Below are 18160 nucleotides of genomic sequence, written 5' to 3' on the forward strand. Positions count from 1 at the left end.
TCACGCAATCTAAAATTAAAGTCATAGATACATTTTCTTATATTAAAAAATTTTTAAAAACATTATACATAAATATAACAAATAATGTATAAGTAGCAAATAAATAAATAACGTAGCAAGATCAGTGTTCATAAATTCATTTGCTTCATTTAATATTCATAAATTCATGTGCTTCTTTTTTAATAATGGTTTAATACTAATTTTAGACTTCAAACCAGGCTTTTTATCAGCATCCAAATGGACTATCCCAGTAATTCTATGCCTCTATTTGTCACGCAGCCCTTTGCTCACTCTTTCAACAGTAATCACTGTCTAACACTTCTCATTAGCTATGTGGTTCATTGTGCATCACCTCCCTTGAAATGTAGTACTTTGCAAGTGTGCAGTGTCTGCATATTATTGCACTCTGCTATTCAAAAACATGGTAGGCGTGGTTTTGTCCAGACTGACACTGTTTACTTGTTTTGCATGACTAAGCCTAGAGTGCATTAACAGTTAAAACTGGGGGAAATCACTGCAAGATAGGGAACTCATTAAATGCTGCCCTCTGCACTGCAGCATGCTATGTGGGAACAACACATACTACTGAGGTGTGGCCCCAGGGGAATACAAGTAAAAGTACTGCAACTCATTCATTTATGTGCCTCCTAGAAGCTCAATATGATCATGAGTGAGAAGAAGGGGCAAGAAGGACAACTCATTTAAAAGTTTTAAATGGCTGTCATACTAGTGTCCTTATCTATTTGACCAAATTAAAGGGAGAAAATGGGGATATTAGAAAATAATTAAAACCTGGGACACAAGCAAACAGTAGGACATAAGCTGAAAACATATGGAATGACAAGGATGGAGATGGAGAACTTAGGTAGGTAAAATGTTTTTGTGAGTCTGGTACCCATTTATAGATAGATATCAATGTGTATAGATATACACACACACACATACACACGTGTAAATATCTATATACCTATATATATATATGTGTGTGTGTGTGTGTGTGTGTGTGTGTGTGTGTGTGTGTGTGTGTGTGTGTGTGTGTGTGTGAATGTATATCTGTAATTCAAAAAATTAAAACTTTAAAGGGCAACTAATTATCCACAAATGGTCAAACAGCTGCCTATTGAAAAGAAAAAAGAAAAAACATTGTTTTGCAGAGAGGAAAGCCACTCCTCACCCCCATAGCCCCTGCTAATTATATATATCAAATCCAATATAACACTACAGATGGAAAAGAGCAAAATCCCCTGATCCCCACTGCTAATTTTCAATCAGCTGCACTGGCTTTTTCCCCAGTGTGACAAGCTGTTCTTTAACTAGAACATAACCTACAAATTATAGCTTTCAACTCTCACCTGCAGAGTTAAGGATAAGACAATAAGGAACTATGTTATAGGCCACAGATTAGGCATGTTTTAAATGCTTCCACCATTAACTTAGAATTTAAAAAGTAATTTTGTTTTAGCAGGGATGGAGCAGAAGTTGTAGAACAGATTAAGGGTGTCTCCCCAAATGCTGTACAATTGAGAATTGTGGCAACAAGGTAAGTGGGGGAGAAGTAGGGGAAGTAAGAGGAAGTTAAGAGGATTATGTTAGATAGCAGGTGCACAGAAACAAACAAAAGACAGGAAATGCTGACAGGGGAGATGCTGACACAATGTGGGAAGGACACAATGGAGAAAGAGACGTGAGGCAAATAGACACCACCCTGGGCTCCTTCACTACTTGACCCTGCCTCAGAAGGTTAGTGGTTCTCTAGATGGCCAATGCAAGCATCTAACTATCGATCAGTCAGCTGCACCACAATGTCATTCAGCTGCTGGTGTGTTATGAAGGTGTCACCCCCAGAGTTACTGCTTCCAGCAGGAACAACAGCCTCATCCTCCAGTGCAAGGTTAGCTGGCTGGTATGAACACTTCAGTTAATGTTTGAGGTAGGGAGGTGACCCTGGTATTTTGAACCACAGATGGTAAGGATAGTTATGCTATGTATGGGGTGGCTGACAGCTATTGCTGGAGTTATTGGTGCAGGTTTTGTTATGTCTGTATATAATTGTAAAATTAACAGAAAAATAAAATAAATAAATGTAATTCAAAAAATACTGAGAAATAATGTGTAGGAGAGAAAAGCACAAATATAATGAAAAAATGCAGCTCATACTTATTTTTTCATTTGTAACATTATAGGTATTTTACACAAAACTGCAATAAACACCCACACAAAATTTCAAATCATGGCAGGATACACAGCCAATGGGGGGAATCAAACACACATACTTCAGCACATGCAGTCTGAAACGAATGTCTTAATGAGTTGTTCTATTTGTACAATCCCATTGACATACAGTCACGTCAAGAACGAGTCATACTATAACTTTGAATTATGGAACTTAGCAAAGAACTGGCAGTACTGGAAAAAAAAGAGTGGCAGAAAACAACTATACAATGTTAATAGACTCAGAAGTCCTACTGCAACACAGATGTCTCAGTATTTTAGCTGATTGTAATGCCATTCCCTGTGGTGTATTTCACACATGTTTAACCTTAATGGACTTAGTTCTTAAGAACAACTTTATATTCTTTCAGGGAGAATATTACAAACAATTGAAGGGAGTGGCAGTGGGGGCACATTGTGCCCCAACATATGCCAACATTATTCTTCTATATTGAGAGAACAGATATGTATTTACTTCAGAGTTTAAGCAACACTGGAACTTTTACAGGTGCATTTTAGATGACATATGTCTTCTTTGGGCCAGTACTGATAACAATTTTTTAGATTTTTTTTATTATATTTCAAAGACCACTATTTTTTTTAAATTCACATATCAACTTAACAATATGGAGCTAAATTATCTAGACATAAATATACAAAGGGTTCGCAATGGTTTTAAATCCAAAATACATAGAAAACATACATTCTCCAATTCTTATTTGCACTATATTAGTGCCCACCCTCCTTATCAGAAAAGAGGGGTGATAAAAGGTCAGCTGGTCCGGGCTAGCAGAATGACATCGGATGACCAAGATTTTCAAAGAGAATGTGAATTCATAATGGAAATGTTTAGAGCCAAGGGTGTGCAAAATATCAAAAACATTTTGGAAGGAGGTCCACATCACAACAATTACGGAATTTTCTCCAGTGATAGAAAAGGTACACACAAATGTGGAAGTTGTCCTCAATGTTTGTATATATGGACTGGTGACACTATACATTTGAAATGTAGAAATAAATATATAATAACTAAAGGGTATGCAAATTGTAACACTACAGGTGTGATACACATTGTTCTGTGTGGTGTCTGTGACTCCTTCTATGTGGGAAAGACAGAAAGAAAGATAAAACAGAGAATGTACGAACACGGATACGATATAAGGAATAAAAATGAGAATAATGCCCTGTATAAACACTCTCAGTTATGTGAAAAAGCAGAGTATCAATTTTTTGTAATAGAAGTTGTCCCTATAGACCCCAGGGGTGGTCCCTGGGAGACTAGACTCAAGTATAGGGAATTATACTGGCAACTAGTCCTGGATGCTTGTAATTATCCAGGGCTAAATGATATGGTATCATTAAAACCTGTACTAAAGCTTAGATCTGCAAAACTGTAACATTAGATTTATTTAGTTTATTTACTACCCATTCATCAACACGCTGTCCGGTTCGATTCTCAGCTAGAGCGTCTTCTGCGTGGAGACATGCGTGAATGGGCGTGCATTCGTTGAAGGTTGTGCGTCAGAGCCGGTAACTCGGCACGTAAAAATCAACTACCAATCATTAGCGGACCGGAGTTCCGCTGTGGTGACCCCTAACCGGGAAAAGCCGAAAGACACAAACTGTCCATTCATCAAGTGGAAGAATTTTATTTTATTTCAAGTTATAATCCTTGAACATGTGGTTCACAATTTTCTCCACTAGATGGTGCCAATTTATTATCTCATTTTATACATTTTATTTTTTAAAACATGACATTTTTTTTAAAACATGACATTTTATAAGTGTTATTTATTCACATTTATTACATTTATTTATTGTTCAAGTTGATACAAATCCTTTTAACATGTTTATTTATATGTACATAATACTATATGACTTATTTATGAAGTTTTACTATTTTAAACTGTCTTTTTGTATCTTAGAAATGAATTGATTTAAGTATTTCATTGGTTAATTAAAAGGGGAAAAGGTTTTTAAAGACGTAATTAGGATGTATATGCCCATCTGTTGAAGTTCTCTGAGACGAAAATGTACGGGGAATTGTTTTAACTGTGTTTATGCTTCATGTGCTGTGTGTTCGTTTCATTTTGTTTTTTTTTGCATTAAACTACTAGTGTGGTGGATCCGCTGGTCTCCGGTGCCTACTTTTGGTTTATTTGTTATAGTGTTGGGCACTTAAACCACATACTTTACAGTTTAACAGATGTGTCAGTATTTAAATTTGTACTCTGTGAAGCAAGTGTAATTACCCTGGTCCTTGTAAGGTGTTCTAGGTTTATGCTGTGCAGCTGCACATTATCTGCAATAACTTCTGGACATAAGGAGAGAGAAACAGGAGTGTGTAAGATGTGAGGATGCTACACACTAGCAGCCTCTGTGTGTAGGTAACACAAATGGTGCTTACAGTACACACGTGGGGCTGCAGCTTTACTCTCAGCCTCTCACCAGCCATGGAGATTGGGGTGGCATCCCTGTATGTCACTGCCCTCCTCCATGAACTTGCTGTGTCAGTTACTGCAACCCAATAAATGTGCAGGGCCATCATGGAGGCACAAACAACTATCACCCCAGCCATTCCAGAATTAATAAGGCTAATGCTGGCTGTGCAATATGACTTCTGGGAGTGCAGACACCATATACATGATAGTTTGGACAGAATAAATCACATACAAGAACCTGCCATATCCTCACATGCTCACATGCTGTGTGCCATGCACAAAGGCATTCCATAATTTTCTCCATGGATGGTGGCCATTGTTGTCATGGATGGCCTAGATCATAGTCATTCAGTGCTAAGACTTCTATGGCTTCATCTCTTGTGAAGGTGATCACACAAGGAGAGGACAACCCTGGGGTCATGGAAGTCACGGCAGTGACACATCTGGTAATGAATATCATTCACAGTCATACAGCATGCTGACATGTATGACCATTGCAAATCCTGGTAAAAGTAGCTCTTATGAGTAGGTGCACTCACACGATACCCATTCCTTTGCCATATATGCCTTGGACCTGTCCAGTAGATCAAACCACAGTGCAACAACTACTGCTGAGGCAGTGTCTGAGCATGCACACACTCACAACACCACAACCCCCTTCTTTCACACACACAGGTAAACACACACAAACATCCAGTAACAATTGCCCTTCACAAAGATTTTTACATAATTGCTCCCTAAAGCCCCTACACACAATTACAATCTTGGTTTTACTTGTCCTCAGCACTCACACATTTCCCTGTGAAAGAGAGACACACTTGTGCTCCCTCATTCACCTTTACAAATTATGATATCTGTATCCTGTGCTTTATATTCTGTTTCTTTGTTTTCCTATGTATGATGCCCAGTGTGGACAGCCTATTCATGGGTTTGCATGCACCACTTTTATACTAGTGTATATATACTTTATTATGGGCCAAAGCTATGTGCAAGCTTTTCTGTCTTTGCCAGTGCCACAGTACACTGTGCCCCCCTCCATCTAACATATTAAATTCCTACTGTTGGCTCCTCTATAATCTCTTATCAGGCTCAGCCTTTACTGCCTGCTGATCTGGGAGCTGTTCCTCTTGTAACTCCCCCTTCTGCAGTAACTGACTCACTAATGTGACATGTATAACATTGCATATACAGAAAATAATTTTTCACGTGTGTCAGGGTGCCACTGGATGAATCCATATAGTGAATTTGTGCCTTCAGCATCCCAAACACACACTCCATAATGAACCTTGTTTGCAGTAAGAAATAGTGGTATCACCTGGGGTCTGTATTATTTGAATGAAAGTTCAAAATGTCGATCATTGTAAACAGCGAAAATGCCGATAATCGAATCCTGTATTGTGGGGGGGGTGCCCCCCCCACATACACACACACACCCTCTGCTAATAATATGCACCAACTCTGAGATTGCACTACAGTGAGGAAAGGGCAAATTTCCTGATCTTCACTGTACCACGATCTCACAAAACAGACATCGATTATCGGCATTTTCGCTGTTTATAGCAATCAACATTTTGAACTTTCGTTCAAATAATATAGACCCTATCAGCTGAGGGCCTTAACAACAGTGTTACAGCCCAGTGCCAAGCACTTTATACATTTCTGAATCACTCTTCCATCTTGATTTGCCTCATTTGCATACATGGCATGGCTCATTTTAATACCGTTGCTCATTACCATCTGTTTATATGGCAATTAGCATATAACAGCTCTGTTGCTTGGTATGCACTGTGCATACTGTGTGTGTCTCTGTAATGACCACATTCCTGGCATGGCTGCTCGTCACACAAATTGCTTACCACAATTTATCTAATTTTTCTGAATCCCACAGAACACTCATTTTTATTTAAATAAGTTTTATGGAATCAGCTGATGTAGTCTTGGTATAATCTGTATTTACTGGTGCTGAGTATTTTAGCAAATTGTTTGGGATGTCAGAACCATGAATCTCTGCTGCTGCAACTTTTCAGTGTCAAAAGATTTAGGACTTGAGGCTGATGAAGGGAGATGTATAAAACTGATGTTTTTATTGTAAGGATACAACTCCCAATGTTAAAATCTTACAGTAAAAGATGCATGCAGGCAACCAGTTCAATTCTCGCCACAATTCTCGGCGTGGCTTGGGAGTGCCTTCTGTGTGGAGTCTGCATGTCCTTCCCGCGGTTGGGTAGCGTTCGAAAGACATGCATGCATAAATGGGCGTGCCTTCGTTGAAGGTTGGGCGTCGAGCTGGCACCTCAGCGTTTCATAAAAATCTACTGCCAATCATTAGCAGACCAGAGTTCCGCTGTGGCGACCCCTTACTGGGAAAAAGCCGAAAGACAAACAAAAAATAACAAAAAGTATAAGGGTAAAAAACAGTTATGGCTAGAAGTATAAAACTTCATATTTGTTGCTGTTCAGTTGTTTGTTGCAAAATTAAAGCATCTAATGACATACAAATTGGACACCAAATGTTTTATAATGCAATATTATCAAAATCTCCAGCAATAATAGAATTAATAACAATAACAGCAATAATATCAACAATAACACCCACCTACTCATCCAGCAAGTCATTTGTAAAGTAAGCTGTTGCGACTAACACTCAGCTTAACTCCTCTGTCTCTCCCACACCACTCTTTATATATCTGGACAACCGCTTCCACTTCCCTCCTAACCAGTAGGTGCACCTTGTTGCTATAAAGGTAATATAGACATTCTGAACCGCAGCACTCCATTAATGTTACCCTTTGTCCATTCATCACATCCCACAGCTGTGCCAGCTCGCAATAAATGCCCGACTGTACCTAACCCTACCCATACCTATGCCATTCTAGTTGTCATCTCCCTCTTTCCCTATGGTTCCATTTTACCCTCTTTCTATCTTTGTGCTATTTCCTTTTATGCCATGCAGCTGCTATCAACATTTCTACTTTTTCCATTTTATTTTATGATTTTCATCTCATCTCTATACCACACAACAAAAACTCCCAGGACATTCCACATCATTCTCATATTTCCTTCCATATTTCTAAAGCCTTTTCCTATACCCTCTGCACTTCCCTCATTTCCATCATATCTATCTATCTATCTATCTATCTATCTATCTATCTATCTATCTATCTATCTATCTGTCTTATTGATCCATTCCCTTCACTCAACTTCTACAACAATAATCATCTAGCCAACATCCATCCTCCCTTATCCTCACTTGCATTCTATATCATCTACTTAGAAATCTCATATAAACATTCCCTGTTGAACCACATACCTCAGCCTTTCTCGCTACCTTTCAAACCTCCTACTAAAATGCATCATCTCCACATACAATATTCTCTTTTGTCCACCTCTTTGTCACCTGTCCCACTGCTTTCACCACCTGCTTTCTACTTAACGAATGATAGATCACCTCTGTCCTCCACTCCCACATATTGCCCCATTTTTGCATGTTATCATGTCTTCTGCTCCATCTAGCCACCCTCCACTGTCTCTCTCTGGTGCTTGGTTTCTCCTTAGTTTGTTTCACCAAACTCCCCTGAAAGAGTCAGCCTCTTTCCTTATTCCATCCCTTTCATCATAACCTGAAAATCCCTAAATTCTATTCTACTATCATTATTACCTTGACTTTAAAACATCTTGCACCCTTTTCACCCTCCATTTGAAGCCATTTCCACATATTCCTCACACACACACCATTTTTACCATGTCTACCTAACCATCTTAAAGGCAAATTTTGATTTCCTACCTCATGTTTTTATTTCTCAAATACTTGTATACTGCATCACTGTTTGTTTCATTGTCAGTCTAAAACTCTACATCCCGACTCACCCACCCCCACTTCACTACTCTCAGCTCTCCATTCTCAGAACACCACAGTCACTGTGGCAAATTCTTAGCTGTCACATATTCTTCAATGTTTGGTGTTCCCCCTCCGTGTTGCCTTTCCAACTTCAGCTATTGTCTGGATGTGGTGAATGTCTTATTCCTTCACACAGACTTATTGCATAATTTCTACACATCCTGAATTAGCTCATCTTGAGAACAAATGTGCATGTACCTTCCTGTGCATGTCATATCAGGGGGAACAAGACCCTTATCATTTCTATCATTCCCTACAATGAGATCACTCTACATGACCATCTATCCAACAGCTTTGCAATTCTTTTCTTACCTTTGTAAAATTCTTCCTATTATCCTGCACTGTAGCAAACATGTTAACCCCAAACATAGCTACTCTCAACTAAGATGTTTCTATTGTACCTCTCTTACCCTCCAATTTTGATTGCAGCTCCTCTCCAACTTCTTAACTATCAGTGATGCTGCAGACAACTGTCGTTCCATCTTTTCCAATAAGTCATTTAGTCATCAGCAAAAATATGCATGTACCATATTTCTTGAAAATCTGTACCTTTTCCCATCCTCCTCCTTATTCTGTACATTGAACTCTCTATACCCATCAAAAAAACTATTTAAAAGAGAGTAAACACCCTTGCCTTGTCCCTCTCTGCAGTTTTATTCTCTGTAATTTTCTTTCACTGAGTAAAATCCTTACCTATAGATTTATACAAGTTGCTTTCACCCCACTCATCCATTTACCTTCCCCAATATCTGTCCTAACAACCAAAATAAAAATTCCCAATTGACACTGTCAAATAGCTTTTTTTTATGTCCATGAATTAAACGAAAATCTCCCCGTTTTTTTGTACCTCTGCCCATTTGATAAAATGAATCAAAGTGATCCACAGATGTTTTCCCTTAGCAAAACCTACCTGTACCACTCCTTAAATATGCAGCAAAAATGCTCACATCTATTTATTAAAATTCAAGCAAATATTTTTCCATCTAATTTAAATAGCAATATTAGCTTAAAAGTGTCTGGATTCTCTTTCTTTCCTTTCCCCTAATAAAAAAAAATATAACTATAGCCTTCTGCATAGATTCAGACATCTCCTCCTTAACCAAATCTGAGTAAATATCTTAGTCAATATCTCCTACATGTTTTTATAAAAAAAAATTTATAAGGAAGCCACCTGGACCCTGAGAATTATCAAATACTTATTAGCTTCCACCATGTCTTCAACCCATATATCTGTATTCGGCGTCTTTCTTTGGTCATGCTGAAGCAACAGCCAACCTTTCATTCTTTCCAACCTAACCCTTGTGTAATGTCTCATAAAGTTTGTAAATTTCTATCATATCTATGCCCTACTATACACTACCCTACTTGCTTCTTAGTTCCTTAAATACGATTCTTCCTTTGGTTTCTAATTTCCAGCACATCTCCACAACTACTTCACCGCTCTTCCAACATCTCACTCCTCATCTACCTATCTCTGTCCAGCCTTTGGAACTCTTGTATTGCTTTAAGTGCTCTTTCAGACTGGCTATGTCATCCTCCTCCATTATTTTTCTGTCACCTTTGCCCTTTCTTGTAAAGATTTAACCTATTCACCATTTCCATCATCGTCTTTTCCTCCTTGTTTCTCACCACCACGTGCCATTATCCTCTCCTTCAATGCTCCTGTAATAACATCCCAACAATAATTCTCAGTTTTCCTTTTACCTCCAGATTTTCACCTATCACTTGAACAATCAGTCCCTGTAACTATTCTACCTGCTTTATATCCCACCAGTAACCTGGATTCCATCTCCATCTTATCTCAACCTGCTTCTCTGCCTCCTAGTCTGTAATAGCCATAGTATGATCTGAATATTCCTTTCTGTAAATCTTACATCTTCTGTCTCCCTGCCTTTGCCCTATCAACCAATATCTTAACCTGCCTATCTGCCTCACTTTTTTCAGTCCTTGAGAAAGTATATCACTCTTCCTTCCCTAGCACCCTCGTGATATCCACCAAATGCAGCTTCTCTATTCCTACCCTTAGAGACTATTGGCACCCGAAAAGGAATTTGTTCATGCCAGACAACCTATCTATACTTGGCTTCAGTAATACATTAACCCCCACCCCACCCCCAAAAAATGATTTGATCTCCTTCACCTCTATATCCATCCATGCATTCTACATGTTCTTCTATCACCTCTCTCCAGTCCTCATCAGGCACATAAAATAGCTGTTACCATCCCCCACTCTTCTGTTTCCCACCTACCTGCCCTCACTTCCCAGCTCTACCAATGTTTTTACCAAATCAAATGTCTTTCCTGCTTTCCTTTGTACCACTTTTATCCTACCACATATATCACTTCCTTTATATTTTCATTAATTCTGCCTTTTCAACTTCAGCGCTGACAAAAGAACAACTTCATCTCCTTCCTTAACTAGCCTGCATACCCCCCTTTCTTTCTCTGACTCTCTCTCTCTCTCTCTCGATAGGATTTCCTATCCCTCCCTCAATACTCCAGGTAGCAATCCAAATAAGCCTCCCCCTTTCTAGCCATTTTTCAAGATGGCATGTCTTACATAGTAATATGGATAAAACAAACATTACCAACACGGCAGCTACAAACTGTAAATTTATATGGATGATAACTGTGATTGAACATCCTTTATTTGGTTATACTGTGCTTTTAGATTTTTATGCAGACTGTTGAACTGCTAATATTGTTTACTATGTGAAATGTCAGAAATGTGATTGTTTTTATATTGGGAAGTCCAACAGACCATTTAAAGATAATATCCTTGAGCATGTTGGTGACATTCATAATGGAAGATCGAAGAATGCTTTAGCAAAGCATGTAATAGAAGTAGGTTCTGAATATTTTTTTATGTTTACAGTATTAGAAATGCTGGATATTAGTGTAAGAGGTGGAGATATGACTAATAGAACTGAATGTCATGAATTACGTTGGATTGTACACTTTAAAGCAGGTACGCCCCCAGGACTGAATGAGGTATCTTCTGTCAAACCAATTCTGAAATGATGTGAACTGAGGCGTTGATGTGATTGGTTATTTTCCTATGAATGGAAGTTTTTGTGAATAGGAAGTGGGTGGGTACATATAATCACATGAGTTTTTAGAGGCTTTGGATTTGTTGTTACAGCTTTTAAATGCACTAGTTTTCATGAATTGTTTGGTCTGAGGAAGTGGTCTTATTACCGTGAAAATGCTCACCATTTTTACTTTAGTTTTATTTAAGTTCCTTATTAGTTAGTGGGGTGCAAAGGCCTAAAATCAGAGACCATTTTTACATATTATACTGATTCACACAGAATGATAGTTTTTATATCAATGAGCATTTTCTAAAGAATAAAACATAACCAACTCTAATGTTTGCCATTATTGACTGAATGTAATCCAAAGTGATTTACTAGAAAAGCAAACATTTTATGAGGGAAAAGACAAAAATGTATGGAAAAATCAAGGATAACTAAAAGCCAGTCACACCACAAGGAAAGCAGCTGTTAAAACATATGAAAACAGCATAGACCATCACAGGAACACGCTTAATATGGCTTCACAAAAAGAGAAAGAAAAAAGGTGTCACACTTGATATGCTACATTACTTGAATGTAACATTTAAGATATGGAATTTCAGCTGTTTTACTGGTCAGCATGGTGCTAATCATTTTAAAGCAGAGTCATTGTGGGTCCATTCATGAATATGTGCCTACAAGATTACTGCCAAAGACTTCAGCAATGCTAGGATCTTAATGTATGTTGATCTGTCTCTAATGATTTGTACCATACCTCTCAACTGTACAGATTTTTGCAGAATGTCCAGATTTTTGGCTTATATTTTTGGTCCATTTTTCATAAAATTGTGGCTTTCTGGCAAATTACTGGAAAATCATTGAGGACTGAAGTTAGAAAAATAATGACAGACATTTGAGTTTTAGACGTCATACCCTTCAGAAAATTCATGCTAATGCAAAACCCGTTATTCTATCAACTTTCTAGTTTGTAAGAGTAATATTTCAAAATTGTCCCTATTTGTACCACTTTTTTATGGCTCTGTCCAGATTTCTTACTCGAAGAGGTAGAGAGGTATGTTTGTAGTGCCAGCTTCATCTCTTTGTTGCAAGCTCAACAGCCTCATTCATTTAACACATCTGCACAACTTCTTTATAGTATACTAGTCATTTCATTTCTCTGAAATTCATGGCAGTAATTCTTGTCAGTGCCATGGTTTTCTTTTATTATGATTAGTGACATGCTACTTCTTGTCTTTTTGGATTCCCAGCAGCAATCTCTGTACCACCACAGTAGTAATCATCTATGGTAAACGTTCAGTCATCTCCTCTGTGTTAACCCTAGTATCACTTTTTCTTATTCTACTGATCCAACTCCCATTTTCAGTGAATCACTGTCTTACAACAAAGTGGCCAAATATATTATTTATCATTCTTTTATTCCTTCTCTACACCCACATTCCCAGGGGCATAAAGTCATGAAGGTACACCCATTACAATATGCCTTTATTTCCTCGAGAGGTGAAGGATGGATAGAAGACCTTCAAGGTTATTAGACTCTTTGATAGTGCATCTTTTATTTATACTGTAATGTTCTCATAGCCCTGGTGCAAGAAATATAATAGAATCAATGCAGATTCATGCATGCTTACTACAGATATTTATGCCACTATTCAGCTACCTTTTGACTGACCAGCTGACCTTCACCAAGGAATATACCTAATTACACAAAGATCTAAGTTAATACCCTCAGGAATGGAAAGATGGTCACTTGATCTACAAATCCTCCTCTACACTGTTAGTAAGACTCTACACCATGACCAACTAAGAAAAAAATCTCACCTAGTGGTACTTCCACTGTTTACTGCCACTGTTGTATAACCAGCATCTCAGCTACAGCTCCATAAATCCATTTTGTGCAGTAGTGACTAACCACTGGTAAACCCTTATGCATGTCTTTAAGGGCATCCACTACATGATATCTCAGGGAGGGAAAAAAGAAGTGATATATAACCTGGGAAGACTGAAAACATATAACACACTAGGGAATATTAAAATGATGGCTAGAAATAGGCACCACATTAATCCTACAAAGAGGGACACAATAGCTAAAGTGAGGAATAGGTAATCTGCAAATGCTAGACCCATCACAGCTTGTTTTTGTTAAAGGAAGGTCATGCCTATAAAATCTGGCTGAATTTTTTGAGAGGGTCACCAAACCATTGGATGAAGGTAAGGCTATGCACACAGCTTACCTTGATCTGGCCAAAGCTGTTGATACAATACCCCACTCAGGTATTATAGACAAACTCACGAATTTAGGTATAAACCCTTTAATCTCCTGCTGGATAGCCGGCTGGCTCATTAATAAGACCCAGGAGGTCAAAATAGATGAGGCCACTTCCACCAAGAGGCCAGTCACTAGAGGATTCCTCCAGGGCTTAGTACTGGACCCACTCCTTTTTGGTATCAATTTCTCTGAAATGGAAGGAAATGCTGAAGGTTTGTGGCTGACTAAGTTTGCAGATGATTGCAAGCTGGGGGTTATCATCAACTCCCCTGCAGACTTTAGCATTCTTCAAGACAGACTAACAAATAGTGCCAAAGCCATGGCCTTAAACTCAGTGCTAAGAAATGCATAATTGTACCTTTTGGGAACTCAGCCATCCTAGCTAATTACCATGTTGGTAATACGCCCTTAAGAGTTGACCCAGTGGTCAGGGATCTGGATACACATGTAGCCAATAGATTTACATGTCCTATGTGGAATGATTCAAAACTCTATCCCTATACTAAGTCTCCTACAGTCTGCTGAAAGGTGATCTATGCCTGGCCCACAAAGCATCCTCTGATCCAGCTCTGATGGAACTACTGTGCACATCAATAAGGAAATCATTGTTTCACAACTTACAAGCAAGGGTATGACATCTATATCCAAAGATGTCAATGTTCCATTGTATTTGGTCCTCATTAAACCAGTCAATGAGTACAATGCCTCCTTCAATATGTACCTCACCAGACATATGTGACAACTGGAGTATCCACAAAGGTTCCTCACAAAAGGAAAACATGGTGTAAAAAACAAGTCCTACGTGGACTGACTTAAGTCTCTAGCCCTGTACAAAGTCTCCTACAGTCTGCTGAGAGGTGATCTATGCCTGGCCTACAAAGCATCCTCTGATCCAGCTCTGATGGAACTACTGCACATCTGCAAAATAAATGGCATCAGAAATACCCGATCCAGGGATCCAAACCTCATTTCTAATAAAAATAAAAAGACATTTTGGCCATAGTGGTGAGGAGGCCCTTTTATGTTGTGCAGCTTCTAAGTAAGGGCATGACATCTAGGTCCAAAGATGTCATTATACCGCTATACTCTGCCCTTATCAGACCAATCATAGAGTACAGTTCTCCTCACCAGGCTTATGCAGCAATTAGAGTGACCTCAAAGGTTCCTTACAAAAAAAAAAAAAAAAAAAACACAAGGTGTAACAAACCTGTCTTATGAAGAGCACTTTAAAGCCCTTTCCCTCTACTCAGTCTCCTATAGATTGCTGAGGGGTGATCTATGACTGGCTTACAAGCCAGCCACAAACCCCACAATCATGAATCTCCTACATATTCGTATGTCAAGGAGTACCAGAAATACAAGGTCTAAAGACGTGAATTTTTTCTGTGACTTCAACAAAACATGCTGGAGAGACAGGTATGTGTCTTAAAGACTTCCCCTCCTAAGGAACAGGCTTCCCATCCATGTGAAGTTGAGTTTGTCTATTACCAAGTTTAAACACAACCTAGATAAGTGGATGGGGAATAGGAAATTTACACTGAGCCGGGCACCCATGTCCCTTATGGACAGAGGTAGCTTATAAATATCTGGCCCTCAATGTCCTATTTGGATGCAGGACATCATTATTCTTTCAGAAAAACTTGGCTAGGCTTAGGATTCCCCCTTCCAGGTTGTCAGCCTAGTAACAGTCTATGAATCTATGAATCTATGACTCTATGAAGATGTGATGCTAGAGAAACCATGGGCCTTCAATGACATATGCATAGATGACTGAACAAGGCCAGAATTATTACAAAGTCAATACTTCTTATCACGGGATGTACTATAGTGCAGGACATTGCACAGCTGTTGTCTGAGGGCACTACCCCTGAGTAATACCAAATACTGTACTTCTTACAAATATAACACAATGTGTTTCATGTACTTTGAACATGAAATATAACACAAAGGGAACTCTAACCATCATGAGTGAACATGTTCTACATATTGGCACTTTAGAGTGTTGCACCTCTTTAAATATTTAGTTGTAAAGAACAAATGGGTTTGAATAACCTCATCTGGTGGCACATACTTAGGAATGTGTAATTGCATTGGATTTTGTAAAAAATTATATGTCATTTGTATATCAAACTGATTTGTACAGATGATTGAGTTGAAAAATGTATTTGTAAAGCTGCGTATATTAAAAATGTACCAACAGTGTGCCCTACTGAACAGAAAAAGAAATATACGTGCATTATTGTAACTGTTTAAATGTATATGTTTTAACAGAGGATACTGGAAGAGAAGAGGTTAATCTCAAACTTTGAAAATAGTTTGAAATTAAAATTACTTAGCTTAGGGCATAAAGATTGCATCTTACAGTTTTCAATATAGCCATAGAGAAAATGTCCGTACTAGGAAGTTTCATGCATTCTCTTTGGGGTGAACTAATTGCTACTTTGGAAGGGTGGAGATTTAAAATTTTTTATGACTTCCAGGAGATGCAGCAGCTCTTAGGAAGGCTCTGTGTGTGTGCATTACTGACACATATGTGCTAAATCCTAAATCCTGACAGCTTCTAGCCAAGTGGGGAAGCATGGGAACCAGAAGTCAGATGACCAGCTGTATGTGATGTCATTCTGTAATCTAGGACAAAAATGTTGTTTTAATACTAGATGAGAAAGAAGTCTCTTGGCACTCTGTTTTTTTAACCTGACAAAGAAAGATCTCTCACCTCCTTCATCTTAACTTGCTCTAGTAAGTAACCAGGGAATAATAATTCTTTAGATCAGTCAGGAAAATATAGTGAAATTAGTTAAGTATTGTTTTTTTTCTGTAACTGTGTAAATCTGTCCAACTGTGATATTTTTAATATTTCTTGTGATTGAAACTCTGGTGGTTATTGTAAATAGATATTTAATATTTTCATGTTCTTTTCTTATTTATTATTAAATATATTTAAACGTTTCATTGTGGCTGGTCTTTTAGATAATATTTTAATCTCTGAGAGTACTTGTATATATTTGATGACAGCTCTGGCTACTTCTGAATGTCTTACCACATTGGCCAGTCACTACCATTTGTATTAATATTAATTTCATTCAGTATAATTGGGTACACTTGTAAAAGCCTTGGAGTAGTTGGCTTTGGAGTGTCTAGTTGTGGTGTAACTACCTTATAGTCTAAGCAGAAGAGGGTATAGATAGTAAACCTATGACAGCCTTTCCCAGGTGTGTGTGTGTGTGTGTGTGTGTGTGTGTGTGTGTGTGTGTGTGTGTGTGTGTGTGTGTGTGTGTGTGAAAATCAAATCTCAAAGAGTGTGTGTGTGTGTGTGTGTGTGTGTGTGTGTGTGTGTGTGTGTGTGTGTGTGTGTGTGTGTGTGTGTGTGTGTCAGCTGCTTGGAGCAGGGACACAAGACACTGGTTTCACAGAGAGAGAGTTGTGGAGGCCTTGGCTTGGACACTCAGCTGAGGACTCAACCCTACACCTGAGCCAGTGGGGAGTCATATTGGTGATCTATGGAGAGGGGGGGGGACCCAGCTCCCGGACTGACTGTGCTCTTAAGAGAAATGGTGCTTGATGCAAAGAGCTGCATCTGAAAATACTGGGTATAGCCATTTTTATTTCAAATGAATGCACATCTCCAGTGCCAGTGGTGAGGAATCAGCCTCCTAAATTACTGGTTAAGAGTGAGGACATCACATATTGGTGGCAGTGGTGAGGTATTAATTGAGCTTCTGCAGCCTGTAGGCAGTTATCACATAAGGTGTGCCATTTCAACAGCCACAAGGTAAACATTCAGAGTTTCATTTCACAACAGTTTTATTTATTGCTAGTTTAGTTTACTCAGGGAAGGCAGGCAAAGGTGTCAGCAGAGGATTATTGCAAGCTGACAAAGAACCAGTTGGCGACAGTGTGCAAAGCCAAAGGGCTGTTGCATGCCAACCTGACTAAAGAGGAAATTATTTCAACCTTAATTGCAACTCAGACCAGAAACCAGGAGAATAACCAGTCTGGTGATGGGAATTTGCAGCCCTCAGAATCAGGACAGTTCACCCTTTCCCCAGTGGAGTTAAAAATCCATCTGGAATTAAACAGCCTTGAACTGGAGGCCAAACATTTCGAATTAGAATCAGCAGAGAAACTGCAGCAGGAAAAACGGATGAAATTAGAATCAGCAGAAAGACTGTGACATTTGGAGGCTTTAGAAAATGAGAGACTGCGGACTTTGGAGCCTGAAGAAAATGAGAAGCAGCATCAACATGAGAAGGAGATGCTGACTCTTCATCAGGTCATGGAGGTTATTGTGAAGGTAATAACCAAACCT

Source organism: Protopterus annectens, chromosome 14.part0, assembly GCF_019279795.1.
Source record: "Protopterus annectens isolate FY-2018-M chromosome 14.part0, PAN1.0, whole genome shotgun sequence".
NCBI classification, from domain to species: domain Eukaryota; kingdom Metazoa; phylum Chordata; order Ceratodontiformes; family Protopteridae; genus Protopterus; species Protopterus annectens.